The following is a 15,712-nucleotide window of genomic DNA, read 5'->3' as shown; positions in this document are numbered from 1 at the left end:
GAAATGATACGTTCTGGATGAGGTCAAAGGTGCTGGAACACTGTATTTCGGATGCGAATGTGTGTCTCCTGCTTCAACGCAGTGGCATATATAGATGTGCTCCTGTAATGTCTTGGTACATGCCCAGGGCAGTAAGCAGTCTGAGGATATATTTCCAGACGGCATAGAGCAGTGAAGCAGTGAAGTAGTGCAACACACTGGATCATTATATTATTAGAATCTATTTGTTTAACATGCACGGGTCTGTCTCAATGGATGCAGTGCTCCTGAAAGGGCTCTCAAACCCTGCATTTCAGATGATTAGCTGTATCCCTCACATGTGGCACCTCAGAATGACTTCTACTTTATTCTGCTTAAATTATTACATTATACATAATTTGAGTTCATTTTTAAAAGTAAAAGGTAATGAAAGGAATGAAAGATATGTAGCAATCACATTGTAACAGGGGTGACAGTGACTTTTTGCTTGTACTAAGCATTAGTACATAAGTCCACTAATGGACTTCTGGTACCTTTAGGGTACAGTGTTCCCTGAAGGGCTCTCAAACCCCGCATTTCAGATGCATAGCTGTATCGCTGATGTGTTGCACCTCAGAATCACTTTTAAACCTTACCTCTGGTATCTTTAATCCCTATTGCTCAACACATGGTGAAAGTATCGCATACATGTGTCTGAAAATGAGCAATGGGCCCCTGAGAGACTCATTTGCCTGTTTCACAAATGATCACATTTGACTAGAGATTCTGTTTGGGATTCAGTTGTGCATTCTGACAGCAATCCCTTTCAAAAAACAATACATTCTGGATGAGTTCAAAGTTGCAGGAACACTGTATTTAGGATGTCTTTGCAGATATTCTGTGTCTCTAGCTTCAACACAGTGATATATATATATGCTCACTGATTTTTTGGTACATGCCCAAGTCAATAATCATTATGAGGATTTATTTCCAGATGTGCTAGAGGTAGTGTTGTGAAATACTTCATCACACTGGATTGCAGGTTTAAACCCCCTGCACTCTTACTCCTTAAAAACCAACAAATGCAGATATGTAGCAATCACATTGTAACAGGGGTGACAGTGACTTAATGCTTGTACTAAGCATTAGTACCAAAGTCCACTAGTGGACTTCTGGTACCTTTAGGGTACGGTGTTCCTTGAAGGGCTCTCAAACCCCGCATTTCAGATGCCTAGCTGTATCGCTGATGTGTTGCACCTCAGAATCACTTTTAAACCTTACATCTGGTATCTTTAATCCCTATTGCTCAACACATGGTGAAAGTATCGCATACATGTGTCTGAAAATGAGCAATGGGCCCCTGAGAGACTCATTTGCCTGTTTCACAAATGATCACATTTGACTAGAGATTCTGTTTGGGATTCAGTTGTGCATTCTGACAGCAATCCCTTTCAAAAAACGATACATTCTGGATGAGTTCAAAGGTGCAGGAACACTGTATTTAGGATGTCTTTGCAGATATTCTGTGTCTCTAGCTTCAACACAGTGATATATATATATATGCTCACTGATTTTTTGGTACATGCCAAGGGCAATAATCATTATGAGGATTTATTTCCAGATGTGCTAGAGGTAGTGTTGTGAAATACTTCAACACACTGGATTGCAGGTTTAAACCCCCTGCACTCTTACTCGTTAAAAACCAACAAATGCAATTCACTACTAAAAATTACTGCATTTTCTCCTCGAAAGAGCTCTCAATTAATGAAATGCCCCATTGAACTGGCCCTGATTATACAATGCAAGGAGAAGTCTTCTAAGCCAATACTTGTAACCAGAAAGAGGCTGTATTTCAATTATACAATATACAAAACAATACCATTTAACACAAAGATATAGTCCACACCTCAGCATGCACATGATGAGATTCTTGATATTAGATTAGTAAAAACAATATCAATGCACTGAGAGACGCTTAAGAATAAAGATGCATCAGCCTGACTGCATATTAGTTTTAAAGGGTTATCAGCAAATGCATTTAAAAGAAAAAATGTAAAGTCTTACCTCTTGATCGTAGTGGTGATTCAATATCCAGGACCTTAGTCAAGTCTCAGAGTTACTGTACCTCCTGTCTCAATTACAGGTGAAAAGTGAAAGGTATATTGCACTCAGCAGAAAGTTACCCCGAGCAAAGATTCCACCCATCCCAGAAAACAGCACTCCCCTTTGGCAAAGCAGTGGGTGGAGGAAGCCTTTGCTACCATTATCAAACACAGAAATCGTTATAATTTAATTTTAAAAACATGGCTAAGCATGGGTTTAAAGTATATTCAACGGTGCAGGTGCATTCAAAGAAATAGAGTTTCCCAAGCCCTCAGAAAGAATTACCATTTCTAAAGATGTCTAGTTTCAAGCATTAACATCCAAACTACCTGTCTTAGCTGGAGCAGGGAGTTTGCTAAGCCACCTGAAAGAATTACCATATCCAAAGATGTCTAGTTTCAAGCATTACCATCCAAAGTACCTGTCTTAGCTGGGCCAGGTAGTTTGCCAAGCCATGTGAAAGAATTACCATTTCCAAAGAAGTCTGTTGTAAGCCAGGTTCAATCATGACCATCCAAAGTACCGGTCGTCCCTTTGGGCGAGAGGGTTTCCTGTGTGTCTAGGATGTGTTCTTCCCTTAAACTTGGCCCTGATTATACAATAAAGGATAAGTAACCAGAAAGAGGTGGTATTTCGATTTTACAGTACATAAAAAATACATACATTCCACAGTGATACAATATCACATTCCTGATATTAGATTAATTAAAAATATCAAGGCACTGAGGCTAATTAATAAAGATGCTTTTGACTGACTGGACCTTGGAGCAAGGTGTGTAAATTACAACAGACATCTTTAGAAATGGTAAATCTTTCAGGTGGCTTGGCAAATTTACTGCCCCACCTAAGACAGATACTTTGGATGTTAATGCTTGAAACTAGACATCACAACTGATCGTATTTTACTAGAGATTCTGTTTGGGATTCAGATGTGCATTCGGACAGCAATCCCTTTCAAGAAATGATACGTTCTGGATGAGGTCAAAGGTGCTGGAACACTGTATTTCGGATGCGAATATGTGTCTGCATTTGTTGGTTTTTAAGGAGTAAGAGTGCAGGGGGTTTAAACCTGCAATCCAGTGTGATGAAGTATTTCACAACACTACCTCTAGCACATCTGGAAATAAATCCTCATAATGATTATTGCCCTGGGCATGTACCAAAAAATCAGTGAGCATATATATATATATATCACTGTGTTGAAGCTAGAGACACAGAATAACTGCAAACACATCATAAATACAGTGTTCCTGCAACTTTGAACTCATCCAGAATGTATCGTTTTTTGAAAGGGATTGCAGTCAGAATGCACAACTGAATCCCAAACAGAATCTCTAGTCAAATATGTTCATTTGTGAAACAGGCAAATGAGTCTCTCATGGGCCCATTGCTCTTTTTCAGACACATGTATGCAATACTTTTACCATGCGTTGAGCAATAGGGATTAAAGATACCAGATGTAAGGTTTAAAAGTGATTCTGAGGTGCAACACATCAGCGATACAGCTAGGCATCTGAAATGCGGGGTTTGAGAGCCCTTCAGGGAACACCGTACCCTAAAGGTACCAGAAGTCAACTAGTGGACTTAGGTACTAATGCTTAGTACAAGCATTAAGTCACTGCCACCCCTGTTACAATGTGATTGCTACATATCTTCCATTCCTTTCATTACCTTTTACTTTTAAAAATGAACTCAAATTGGGTATAATGTAATAATTTAGGTAGAATAAAGTAGAAGTCATTCTGAGGTGCCACATGTGAGGGACACAGCTAGGCATCTGAAATGCAGGGTTTGAGAGCCCTTTAAGGAGCACTGCATCCATTGAGACAGACCCGTGCATGTTAAACAAATACATTCTAATAATATAATGATCCAGTGTGTTGCACTACTTCACTGCTTCACTGCTCTATGCCGTCTGGAAATAAATCCTCAGACTGCTTACTGCCCTGGGCATGTACCAAGACATTACAGGAGCACATCTATATATGCCACTGCCCTGGGCATGTACCAAGACATTACAGGAGACACACAATCGCATCCGAAATACAGTGTTCCAGCACCTTTGACCTCATCCAGAACGTATCATTTCTTGAAAGGGATTGCTGTCAGAATGCACAACTGAATCCCAAACAGAATCTCTAGTCAAATATGATCATTTGTGAAACAGGCAAATGAGTCTCTCAGGGGCCCATTGCTCATTTTCAGACACATGTATGCAATACGTTCACCATGCGTTGGGCAATAGGGATTAAAGATACCAGAGGTAAGGTTTAAAAGTGATTCTGAGGTGCAACACATCAGCGATACAGCTAGGCATCTGAAATGCGGGGTTTGAGAGCCCTTCAGGGAACACCGTACCCTAAAGGTACCAGAAGTTTACTAGTACAAGAATTAAGTCACAGTCATCCCTGTTACAATGTGATTGCTACATATCTGCATTTGTTGGTTTTTAAGGAGTAAGAGTGCAGGGGGTTTAAACCTGCAATCCAGTGTGATGAAGTATTTCACAACACTACCTCTAGCACATCTGGAAATAAATCCTCATAATGATTATTGCCCTGGGCATGTACCAAAAAATCAGTGAGCATATATATATATATAAACACATCCTAAATACAGTGCTCCTGCACCTAACCGTAACCCTAACCTACCTAATGATTTAAGTAGAATAGATTCTTATAATGTAATGATAAAGTGTGTTGCACTACTTCACTGCATCAAAGCTCTATGCCGTCTGGAAATAAATCCTCAGTCTACTTATTGCCCTGGGCATGTACCTATAAATCACTGAGCATATATATATATATCACTGTGTTGAAGCTAGAGACACAGAATCACTGCAAACACATCCTAAACACAGTGTTCTTGCACCTTTGACCTCATCCAGAACGTAACATTCTTCGAAAGGGATTGCTGTCCAAATGCACATCTGAATCCCAAACAGAATCTCTAGTAAAATATGATAATTTGTGAAACAGGCAAATGAGTGTCACAGGGGCCCATTCCTTATTGTTAGACACATATATACAAAGCTTTCACCATGCATTAAGCAATAGGGATTATAGACACCACAGGTAAGGTTAGAAGTCATTCTGAGGTGCCACATTTGAAGGATACAGCTAGGCATCTGAAATGCAGGGTTTGAGAGCCCTTCAGGAGCAATGCATCCTTTGAGACACACCTGTGCATGTTAAACAAATGATCATTTCCTTCAGCATTAGGGACTAAATATACTAAACGTATGATTCTAAAATGTTATTTTCACATATATTAATGTAATGTAATGCTTATGCTTTATAAACAAATCTAATTAAAAAAAGCTTAAGTTTTGTATTTATCTTGTACCATAGAACATGATTTTCTTTGTATTTCAAGCCCACAAAGTGTGCAAATGACGCACTACATGATATAAGGACGATTATCACATGCATATCGATATTATCTTTCTTATGAAAATGCATTCCTTTCATTACCTTTTACTTTTTAAAATGAACTCAAATTGTGTATAATGTAATAATTTAAGTAGAATAGATTCTAATCATATAATGATCCAGTGTGTTGCACTAGTTCACTGCTTCACTGCTCTATGCCGTCTGGAAATAAATCCTCAGACTGCTTACTGCCCTGGGCATGTACCAAGAAATTACAGGAACACATCAATATACAGTATATCACTGCGTTGAAGCAGGAGACACACAATCGCATCCTAAATACAGTGTTCCAGCACCTTTGACCTCATCCAGAACGTATCATTTCTTGAAAGGGATTGCTGTCCGAATGCACATCTGAATCCTAAACAGAATCTCTAGTAAAATACGATCAGTTGTGATGTCTAGTTTCAAGCATTAACATCCAAAGTACTTGTCTTAGGTGGGGCAGTAAATTTGCCAAGCCACCTGAAAGAATTACCATTTCTACAAATGTCTGTTGTAATTTACACACCTTGCTCCAAGGTCCAGTCAGTCAAAAGCATCTTTATTAATTAGCTTCAGTACCTTGATATTTTTTATTAATCTAATATCAGGAATCTCACCATGTGCACGCTGAGCTGTGGAATATATGTATTTTTTATGTACTGTAAAATTGAAATACCACCTCTTTCTGGTTACTTATCCTTTATTGTATAATCAGGGCCAAGTTTAAGGGAAGAACACATCCTAGACACACAGGAAACCCTCTCGCCCAAAGGGACGACCGGTATTTTGGATGGTCATGATTGAACCTGGCTTACAACAGACTTCTTTGGAAATGGTAATTCTTTCACATGGCTTGGCAAACTACCTGGCCCAGCTAAGACAGGTACTTTGGATGGTAATGCTTGAAACTAGACATCTTTGGATATGGTAATTCTTTCAGGTGGCTTAGCAAACTCCCTGCTCCAGCTAAGACAGGTAGTTTGGATGTTAATGCTTGAAACTAGACATCTTTAGAAATGGTAATTCTTTCTGAGGGCTTGGGAAACTCTATTTCTTTGAATGCACCTGCACCGTTGAATATACTTTAAACCCATGCTTAGCCATGTTTTTAAAATTAAATTATAACGATTTCTGTGTTTGATAATGGTAGCAAAGGCTTCCTCCACCCACTGCTTTGCCAAAGGGGAGTGCTGTTTTCTGGGATGGGTGGAATCTTTGCTCGGGGTAACTTTCTGCTGAGTGCAATATACCTTTCACTTTTCACCTGTAATTGAGACAGGAGGTACAGTAACTCTGAGACTTGACTAAGGTCCTGGATATTGAATCACCACTACGATCAAGAGGTAAGACTTTACATTTTTTCTTTTAAATGCATTTGCTGATAACCCTTTAAAACTAATATGCAGTCAGGCTGATGCATCTTTATTCTTAAGCGTCTCTCAGTGCATTGATATTGTTTTTACTAATCTAATATCAAGAATCTCATCATGTGCATGCTGAGGTGTGGACTATATCTTTGTGTTAAATGGTATTGTTTTGTATATTGTATAATTGAAATACAGCCTCTTTCTGGTTACAAGTATTGGCTTAGAAGACTTCTCCTTGCATTGTATAATCAGGGCCAGTTCAATGGGGCATTTCATTAATTGAGAGCTCTTTCGAGGAGAAAATGCAGTAATTTTTAGTAGTGAATTGCATTTGTTGGTTTTTAACGAGTAAGAGTGCAGGGGGTTTAAACCCGCAATCCAGTGTGTTGAAGTATTTCACAACACTACCTCTAGCACATCTGGAAATAAATCCTCATAATGATTATTGCCCTTGGCATGTACCAAAAAATCAGTGAGCATATATATATATATCACTGTGTTGAAGCTAGAGACACAGAATATCTGCAAAGACATCCTAAATACAGTGTTCCTGCACCTTTGAACTCATCCAGAATGTATCGTTTTTTGAAAGGGATTGCTGTCAGAATGCACAACTGAATCCCAAACAGAATCTCTAGTCAAATGTGATCATTTGTGAAACAGGCAAATGAGTCTCTCAGGGGCCCATTGCTCATTTTCAGACACATGTATGCGATACTTTCACCATGTGTTGAGCAATAGGGATTAAAGATACCAGATGTAAGGTTTAAAAGTGATTCTGAGGTGCAACACATCAGCGATACAGCTAGGCATCTGAAATGCGGGGTTTGAGAGCCCTTCAAGGAACACCGTACCCTAAAGGTACCAGAAGTCCACTAGTGGACTTTGGTACTAATGCTTAGTACAAGCATTAAGTCACTGTCACCCCTGTTACAATGTGATTGCTACATATCTGCATTTGTTGGTTTTTAAGGAGTAAGAGTGCAGGGGGTTTAAACCTGCAATCCAGTGTGATGAAGTATTTCACAACACTACCTCTAGCACATCTGGAAATAAATCCTCATAATGATTATTGACTTGGGCATGTACCAAAAAATCAGTGAGCATATATATATATCACTGTGTTGAAGCTAGAGACACAGAATATCTGCAAAGACATCCTAAATACAGTGTTCCTGCAACTTTGAACTCATCCAGAATGTATCGTTTTTTGAAAGGGATTGCAGTCAGAATGCACAACTGAATCCCAAACAGAATCTCTAGTCAAATATGTTCATTTGTGAAACAGGCAAATGAGTCTCTCAGGGGCCCATTGCTCATTTTCAGACACATGTATGCGATACTTTTACCATGCTTGAGCAATAGGGATTAAAGATACCAGAGGTAAGGTTTAAAAGTGATTCTGAGGTGCAACACATCAGCGATACAGCTAGGCATCTGAAATGCGGGGTTTGAGAGCCCTTCAGGGAGCACCGTACCCTAAAGGTACCAGAAGTCCACTAGTGGACTTAGGTACTAATGCTTAATACAAGCATTAAGTCACTGTCACTCCTGTTACAATGTGATTGCTATATATCTTCCATTCCTTTCATTACCTTTTACTTTTTAAAATGAACTCAAATTGTGTATAATGTAATAATTTAAGTAGAATAAAGTAGAAGTCATTCTGAGGTGCCACATGTGAGGGATACAGCTAAGCATCTGAAATGTAGGGTTTGAGAGCCCTTTCAGGAGCACTGCATCCATTGAGACAGACCCGTGCATGTTAAACAAATGATCATTTCTTTCAGCATTAGAGACTAAATATACTAAACGTATGATGCTAAAACGTTATTTTCACATATATTAATGTAATAAATGATTGCTTATGCTTTATAAACAAATCTAATTAAAATAAAAGCTTAAGTTTTGTATTTATCTTTTACCATAGAACATGATTTTCTTTGTATTTCAAGCTCACAAAGTGACCAAATGACGCACTACATGATATAAGGAAGATTATCACATGCATATCGGTATTATCTTTCTTATGAAAATGCATTCCTTTCATTACCTTTTACTTTTAAAATGAACTCCAATTGTGTAGAATGTAATAATTTAAGTAGAATAGATTCCAATAATATAATGATCCAGTATGTTGCACTGGCCTGGTCAGCCTGGCCTGGGGGATGGTGCACATAGCACTTTCAGTGCTGGAGGTGTTAATGGGGGAGGTGTTGGAGATTGGCAGCTGTGGGGGATGGCTGGGTGAGTAGCTATCAGGGTTTGTAGCTTTTCCTTTGCATCTTGTCCTCTGTGGCCATGATTAAGAGGGACGGCCGGGGGCATTCGTATTGCATTCGTAAATTGCATTTGTTGGTTTTTAAGGAGTAATAGTGCAGGGGGTTTAAACCTGCAATCCAGTGTGATGAAGTATTTCACAACACTACCTCTAGCACATCTGGAAATAAAACCTCATAATGATTATTGCCCTGGGCATGTACCAAAAGATCAGGGAGCATATATATATATCACTGTGTTGAAGCTAGAGATACAGAATAACTGCAAACACATCCTAAATACAGTGTTCCTGCACCTTTGAACTCATCCAGAATGTATCGTTTTTTGAAAGGGATTGCTGTCAGAATGCACAACTGAATCCCAAACAGAATCTCTAGTCAAATATGATCATTTGTGAAACAGGCAAATGAGTCTCTCAGGGGCCCATTGCTCATTTTCAGACACATGTATGCGATACTTTTACCATGCGTTGAGCAATAGGGATTAAAGATACCAGAGGTAAGGTTTAAAAGTGATTCTGAGGTGCAACACATCAGCGATACAGCTAGGCATCTCAAATGCGGGGTTTGAGAGCCCTTCAGGGAGCACCGTACCCTAAAGGTACCAGAAGTCCACTAGTGGACTTAGGTACTAATGCTTAATACAAGCATTAAGTCACTGTCACCTCTGTTACAATGTGATTGCTACATATCTTCCATTCCTTTCATTACCTTTTACTTTTTAAAATGAACTCAAATTGTGTATAATGTAATAATTTAAGTAGAATAAAGTAGAAGTCATTCTGAGGTGCCACATGTGAGGGATACAGCTAAGCATCTGAAATGTAGGGTTTGAGAGCCCTTTCAGGAGCACTGCATCCATTGAGACAGACCCGTGCATGTTAAACAAATGATCATTTCTTTCAGCATTAGAGACTAAATATACTAAACGTATGATGCTAAAACGTTATTTTCACATATATTAATGTAATAAATGATTGCTTATGCTTTATAAACAAATCTAATTAAAATAAAAGCTTAAGATTTGTATTTATCTTGTACCATTGAACATGATTTTCTTTGTATTTCAAGCTCACAAAGTGACCAAATGACGCACTACATGATATAAGGAAGATTATCACATGCATATCGGTATTATCTTTCTTATGAAAATGCATTCCTTTCATTACCTTTTACTTTTAAAATGAACTCCAATTGTGTAGAATGTAATAATTTAAGTAGAATAGATTCTAATAATATAATGATCAAGTGTGTTGCACTGGCCTGGTCAGCCTGGCCTGGGGGATGGTGCACATAGCACTTTCAGTGCTGGAGGTGTTAATGGGGGAGGTGTTGGAGATTGGCAGCTGTGGGGGATGGCTGGGTGAGTAGCTGTCAGGGTTTGTAGCTTTTCCTTTGCATCTTGTCCTCTGGGGCCATGATTAAGAGGGACGGCCGGGGGCATTCGTATTGCATTCGTAAATTGCATTTGTTGGTTTTTAAGGAGTAAGAGTGCAGGGGGTTTAAACCTGCAATCCAGTGTGTTAAAGTATTTCACAACACTACCTCTAGCACATCTGGAAATAAATCCTCATAATGATAATTGCCCTGGGCATGTACCAAAAAATCAGTGAGCATATATATATATATCACTGTGTTGAAGCTAGAGACACAGAATAACTGCAAACACATCATAAATACAGTGTTCCTGCACTTTGAACTCATCCAGAATGTATCGTTTTTTGAAAGGGATTGCAGTCAGAATGCACAACTGAATCCCAAACAGAATCTCTAGTCAAATATGTTCATTTGTGAAACAGGCAAATGAGTCTCTCAGGGGCCCATTGCTCATTTTCAGACACATGTATGCAATACTTTTACCATGCGTTGAGCAATAGGGATTAAAGATACCAGATGTAAGGTTTAAAAGTGATTCTGAGGTGCAACACATCAGCGATACAGCTAGGCATCTGAAATGCGGGGTTTGAGAGCCCTTCAAGGAACACCGTACCCTAAAGGTACCAGAAGTTTACTAGTGCAAACATTAAGTCACTGTAACCCCTGTTACTATGTGATTGCTACATATCTGCATTTGTTGGTTTTTAAGGAGTAAGAGTGCAGGGGGTTTAAACCTGCTATCCAGTGTGATGAAGTATTTCACAACACTACCTCTAGCACATCTGGAAATAAATCCTCATAATGATTATTGCCCTGGGCATGTACCAAAAAATCAGTGAGCATATATATATATATCACTGTGTTGAAGCTAGAGACACAGAATAACTGCAAACACATCATAAATACAGTGTTCCTGCAACTTTGAACTCATCCAGAATGTATCGTTTTTTGAAAGGGATTGCAGTCAGAATGCACAACTGAATCCCAAACAGAATCTCTAGTCAAATATGTTCATTTGTGAAACAGGCAAATGAGTCTCTCTGGGGCCCATTGCTCATTTTCAGACACATGTATGCAATACTTTTACCATGCGTTGAGCAATAGGGATTAAAGATACCAGATGTAAGGTTTAAAAGTGATTCTGAGGTGCAACAGATCAGCGATACAGCTAGGCATCTGAAATGCGGGGTTTGAGAGCCCTTCAAGGAACACCGTACCCTAAAGGTACCAGAAGTTTACTAGTGCAAACATTAAGTCACTGTAACCCCTGTTACAATGTGATTGCTACATATCTCCATTTGTTGGTTTTTAAGGAGTAAGAGTGCAGGGGGTTTAAACCTGCAATCCAGTGTGATGAAGTATTTCACAACACTACCTCTAGCACATCTGGAAATAAATCCTCATAATGATTATTGCCCTGGGCATGTACCAAAAAATCAGTGAGCATATATATATATATCACTGTGTTGAAGCTAGAGACACAGAATAACTGCAAACACATCATAAATACAGTGTTCCTGCAACTTTGAACTCATCCAGAATGTATCGTTTTTTGAAAGGGATTGCAGTCAGAATGCACAACTGAATCCCAAACAGAATCTCTAGTCAAATATGTTCATTTGTGAAACAGGCAAATGAGTCTCTCAGGGGCCCATTGCTCTTTTTCAGACACATGTATGCAATACTTTTAACATGCGTTGAGCAATAGGGATTAAAGATACCAGATGTAAGGTTTAAAAGTGATTCTGAGGTGCAACACATCAGCGATACAGCTAGGCATCTGAAATGCGGGGTTTGAGAGCCCTTCAGGGAACACCGTACCCTAAAGGTACCAGAAGTCCACTAGTGGACTTAGGTACTAATGCTTAGTACAAGCATTAAGTCACTGCCACCCCTGTTACAATGTGATTGCTACATATCTTCCATTCCTTTCATTACCTTTTACTTTTAAAAATGAACTCAAATTGTGTATAATGTAATAATTTAAGTAGAATAAAGTAGAAGTCATTCTGAGGTGCCACATGTGAGGGATACAGCTAGGCATCTGAAATGCAGGGTTTGAGAGCCCTTTAAGGAGCACTGCATCCATTGAGACAGACCCGTGCATGTTAAACAAATACATTCTAATAATATAATGATCCAGTGTGTTGCACTACTTCACTGCTTCACTGCTCTATGCCGTCTGGAAATAAATCCTCAGACTGCTTACTGCCCTGGGCATGTACCAAGACATTACAGGAGCACATCTATATATGCCACTGCCCTGGGCATGTACCAAGACATTACAGGAGACACACAATCGCATCCGAAATACAGTGTTCCAGCACCTTTGACCTCATCCAGAACGTATCATTTCTTGAAAGGGATTGCTGTCAGAATGCACAACTGAATCCCAAACAGAATCTCTAGTCAAATATGATCATTTGTGAAACAGGCAAATGAGTCTCTCAGGGGCCCATTGCTCATTTTCAGACACATGTATGCGATACTTTCACCATGCGTTGAGCAATAGGGATTAAAGATACCAGAGGTAAGGTTTAAAAGTGATTCTGAGGTGCAACACATCAGCGATACAGCTAGGCATCTGAAATGCGGGGTTTGAGAGCCCTTCAGGGAACACCGTACCCTAAAGGTACCAGAAGTTTACTAGTACAAGAATTAAGTCACAGTCATCCCTGTTACAATGTGATTGCTACATATCTGCATTTGTTGGTTTTTAAGGAGTAAGAGTGCAGGGGGTTTAAACCTGCAATCCAGTGTGATGAAGTATTTCACAACACTACCTCTAGCACATCTGGAAATAAATCCTCATAATGATTATTGCCCTGGGCATGTACCAAAAAATCAGTGAGCATATATATATATAAACACATCCTAAATACAGTGCTCCTGCACCTAACCGTAACCCTAACCTACCTAATGATTTAAGTAGAATAGATTCTTATAATGTAATGATAAAGTGTGTTGCACTACTTCACTGCATCAAAGCTCTATGCCGTCTGGAAATAAATCCTCAGTCTACTTATTGCCCTGGGCATGTACCTATAAATCACTGAGCATATATATATATATCACTGTGTTGAAGCTAGAGACACAGAATCACTGCAAACACATCCTAAACACAGTGTTCTTGCACCTTTGACCTCATCCAGAACGTAACATTCTTCGAAAGGGATTGCTGTCCAAATGCACATCTGAATCCCAAACAGAATCTCTAGTAAAATATGATAATTTGTGAAACAGGCAAAGGAGTGTCACAGGGGCCCATTCCTTATTGTTAGACACATATATACAAAGCTTTCACCATGCATTAAGCAATAGGGATTATAGACACCACAGGTAAGGTTAGAAGTCATTCTGAGGTGCCACATTTGAAGGATACAGCTAGGCATCTGAAATGCAGGGTTTGAGAGCCCTTCAGGAGCAATGCATCCTTTGAGACACACCTGTGCATGTTAAACAAATGATCATTTCCTTCAGCATTAGGGACTAAATATACTAAACGTATGATTCTAAAATGTTATTTTCACATATATTAATGTAATGTAATGCTTATGCTTTATAAACAAATCTAATTTAAACAAGCTTAAGTTTTGTATTTATCTTGTACCATAGAACATGATTTTCTTTGTATTTCAAGCCCACAAAGTGTGCAAATGACGCACTACATGATATAAGGACGATTATCACATGCATATCGATATTATCTTTCTTATGAAAATGCATTCCTTTCATTACCTTTTACTTTTTAAAATGAACTCAAATTGTGTATAATGTAATAATTTAAGTAGAATAGATTCTAATCATATAATGATCCAGTGTGTTGCACTACTTCACTGCTTCACTGCTCTATGCCGTCTGGAAATAAATCCTCAGACTGCTTACTGCCCTGGGCATGTACCAAGAAATTACAGGAGCACATCAATATACAGTATATCACTGCGTTGAAGCAGGAGACACACAATCGCATCCTAAATACAGTGTTCCAGCACCTTTGACCTCATCCAGAACGTATCATTTCTTGAAAGGGATTGCTGTCCGAATGCACATCTGAATCCTAAACAGAATCTCTAGTAAAATACGATCAGTTGTGATGTCTAGTTTCAAGCATTAACATCCAAAGTACCTGTCTTAGGTGGGGCAGTAAATTTGCCAAGCCACCTGAAAGAATTACCATTTCTACAAATGTCTGTTGTAATTTACACACCTTGCTCCAAGGTCCAGTCAGTCAAAAGCATCTTTATTAATTAGCTTCAGTACCTTGATATTTTTTATTAATCTAATATCAGGAATCTCACCATGTGCACGCTGAGCTGTGGAATATATGTATTTTTTATGTACTGTAAAATTGAAATACCACCTCTTTCTGGTTACTTATCCTTTATTGTATAATCAGGGCCAAATAAAACTAAATCAGTGTCACCTGCTGGGTTCAAAATGCCTTCAGGGGACACCAAATCGGAGGCACTGGACTATAAATACCCATCCATGTTATAACACACTCACCAAGGGTTTTTTAGTTTAACTCTGAGCTTTGAGAGATTTAATACCTATGGTACCCATATTCATCCTTTATTTAAGGGAAGTAGACATCCTAGACACACAGGAAACCCTCTCGCCCCAAGGGACGACTGGTACTTTGGATGGTCATGATTGAACCTGGCTTACAACAGACTTCTTTGGAAATGGTAATTCTTTCACATGGCTTGGCAAACTATCTGGCCCAGCTAAGACAGGTACTTTGGATGGTAATGCTTGAAACTAGACATCTTTGGATATGGTAATTCTTTCAGGTGGCTTAGCAAGCTCCCTGCTCCAGCTAAGACAGGTAGTTTGGATGTTAATGCTTGAAACTAGACATCTTTAGAAATGGTAATTCTTTCTGAGGGCTTGGGAAACTCTATTTCTTTGAATGTACCTGCACCGTTGAATATACTTTAAACCCATGCTTAGCCATGTTTTTAAAATTAAATTATAATGATTTCTGTGTTTGATAATGGTAGCAAAGGCTTCCTCCACCCACTGCTTTGCCAAAGGGGAGTGCTGTTTTCTGGGATGGGTAGAGTCTTTACTCGGGGTAACTTTCTGCTGAGTGCAATATACCTTTCACTTTTCACCTGCAATCGAGACAGGAGGTACAGTAACTCTGAGACTTGACTAAGGTCCTGGAAATTGAATCACCACTACGATCAAGAGGTAAGACTTTACATTT

The sequence above is a fragment of the Atractosteus spatula genome, unplaced genomic scaffold, assembly GCF_055471065.1.
Source record: "Atractosteus spatula isolate fAtrSpa1 unplaced genomic scaffold, fAtrSpa1.hap1 Scaffold_75, whole genome shotgun sequence".
In the NCBI taxonomy this organism is placed as follows: Eukaryota; Metazoa; Chordata; class Actinopteri; order Semionotiformes; family Lepisosteidae; genus Atractosteus; species Atractosteus spatula.
This window is presented reverse-complemented; position numbering follows the sequence as displayed.